Below are 2,500 nucleotides of genomic sequence, written 5' to 3'. Positions count from 1 at the left end.
GGGTTAGGCTACCAGGGGGAGCAGTACCACTTTTGGCCATTAGGGGCGCTGTAGTAGGTAAAAGTTGATCCCCCCAGTCAGGGGATGAGTTTGCCTACTCGCTAGGTTACCCCTGGTTTCACAAAATACAAGGGGCACATTTTCAGAAACCACTTTTTCAGAACTTGCCACCTCCAGAGCTGATCAGGGGAGCCTCGCCAAACATTAATCCAAGATTGGTGAGGGCTCGTCGGACACCCCACGGGCGATGAGTCGGTGTCTGCCTGGAGCTCATGTCACTCTCAAATATTTTCTAAGTCAACCTCCATGCGCACAATGCAATGAGCCTGCCCGACATAGGGGCACTGTGAGCGGACTCACCGGGGGGGGAGAGGGCCCCCCCGCCTGGAGCTCCACGTGTTGGATTATTTTCTATGTCAACCTCCATGCGCTCAACAGAGCGAGCCTGCCCGACCTGGGGGGTGTTCAATCGGACTCCGCGGGCCGGGCGAGGGCCCCCCCGCCTGGAGCTCCACGTGTTGGATTATTTTCTATGTCAACCTCCATGCGCTCAACAGAGCGAGCCTGCCCGACCTGGGGGGTGTTCAATCGGACTCCGCGGGCCGGGCGAGGGCCCCCCCGCCTGGAGCTCCACGTGTTGGATTATTTTCTATGTCAACCTCCATGCGCTCAACAGAGCGAGCCTGCCCGACCTGGGGGGTGTTCAATCGGACTCCGCGGGCCGGGCGAGGGCCCCCCCGCCTGGAGCTCCGCGTGTTGGATTATTTTCTATGTCAACCTCCATGCGCTCAACAGAGCGAGCCTGCCCGACCTGGGGGGTGTTCAATCGGACTCCGCGGGCCGGGCGAGGGCCCCCCCGCCTGGAGCTCCGCGTGTTGGATTATTTTCTATGTCAACCTCCATGCGCTCAACAGAGCGAGCCTGCCCGACCTGGGGGGTGTTCAATCGGACTCCGCGGGCCGGGCGAGGGCCCCCCCCGCCTGGAGCACCGCGTGTTGCAATATTTTCTATCTCAACCTCCGTGCGCTCAACAGAGCGAGCCCGCCCGACCTGGGGGGTGTTCAATCGGACTCCGCGGGCCGGGCGAGGGCCCCCCCCGCCTGGAGCTCCGCGTGTTGCAATATTTTCTATGTCAACCTCCGTGCGCTCAACAGAGCGAGCCCGCCCGACCTGGGGGGTGTTCAATCGGACTCCGCGGGCCGGGCGAGGGCCCCCCCCCGCCTGGAGCTCCGCGTGTTGCAATATTTTCTATCTCAACCTCCGTGCGCTCAACAGAGCGAGCCCGCCCGACCTGGGGGGTGTTCAATCGGACTCCGCGGGCCGGGCGAGGGCCCCCCCCGCCTGGAGCTCCGCGTGTTGCAATATTTTCTATCTCAACCTCCGTGCGCTCAACAGAGCGAGCCCGCCCGACCTGGGGGGTGTTCAATCGGACTCCGCGGGCCGGGCGAGGGCCCCCCCCGCCTGGAGCTCCGCGTGTTGCAATATTTTCTATGTCAACCTCCGTGCGCTCAACAGAGCGAGCCCGCCCGACCTGGGGGGTGTTCAATCGGACTCCGCGGGCCGGGCGAGGGCCCCCCCGCCTGGAGCTCCGCGTGTTGCAATATTTTCTATCTCAACCTCCGTGCGCTCAACGGAGCGGGCCCGCCCGACCCGGGCGGCGCTCAATCGGACTCCGCGGGCCGGGCGAAGGCCCACCCCGCCCGGAGCTCCTCACCACGCACCGCACCTCCATTCCCCCACCGACCGATCGGCAACCATGACCCGCCATCGGAGGGCCCCCGCCGGCACCGGCCTCGCGCCGGTCGCTCGGGCGGACGGTTCCTCCGGCCAGCGGGTCGCTCTCCAGCGCCGGGGCTACTTCGCGAGCTTGGCCCGCGGCCAACCCCGGCGCGACCGTACGGCAGCGAGGCCGAGGCGACCCACCGATCTCAGCGGTCCTACCACGGAGCCCGCCGCTCGTCCGCGGCCCCTCCCCGCCCCAGCAGCGGGACGGTCGCCTTGCCGGCGGGCCTTCCGGCTAACGCATCGTTTCTCAAACCCTTTCCCCTAGCGCGGCGGCGGCGGGGCTTCCCGCGAGGAGGCCCCCGTCCTACGCCCGCTAAGGCGGCTCCAGCCCACCTACCGAAGGGACGGCGCGCGCCCTCCCCCACGCGAGCGGGCGTCCGCGCGCGGCCCCTGCCCCGTTCCGGGCGGGGCCCGACGCCGGCGCGGGCGAACCGCCGCGGGGGTGGCCCGCCGCTCCCTCCCGGCCCGAGGCTACCTGGTTGATCCTGCCAGTAGCATATGCTTGTCTCAAAGATTAAGCCATGCAAGTCTAAGTACACACGGCCCGTACAGTGAAACTGCGAACGGCTCATTAAATCAGTTATGGTTCCTTTGATCGCTCCAGCCGTTACTTGGATAACTGTGGCAATTCTAGAGCTAATACATGCAGACGAGCGCCGACCCCCGGGGACGCGCGCATTTATCAGACCCAAAACCCACGCGGGCCCGGCCCCGC

General features: G+C 66.2%; 1 non-coding gene across 1 annotated transcript in view; it reads left to right on the top strand.

The window, feature by feature from the left end:
- The first annotated feature begins 2,257 nt into the window (after positions 1-2,257).
- Positions 2,258-2,500, top strand: part of LOC147126109 (18S ribosomal RNA) — a 1,891-nt gene continuing 1,648 nt past the window's right edge. Inside the window, exon 1 of the ribosomal RNA XR_015085056.1 lies at positions 2,258-2,500. This exon is cut by the window's right edge and continues 1,648 nt beyond it. This is a non-coding gene — a ribosomal RNA (18S ribosomal RNA).

This window comes from Filicampus tigris, unplaced genomic scaffold, assembly GCF_054856515.1.
Source record: "Filicampus tigris isolate MCC_2025a unplaced genomic scaffold, RoL_Ftig_1.0 HiC_scaffold_26, whole genome shotgun sequence".
NCBI lineage: Eukaryota > Metazoa > Chordata > Actinopteri > Syngnathiformes > Syngnathidae > Filicampus > Filicampus tigris.
Note: the sequence above shows the minus strand (reverse complement) of the source record. Positions and strands in the feature narration are given on the sequence as shown.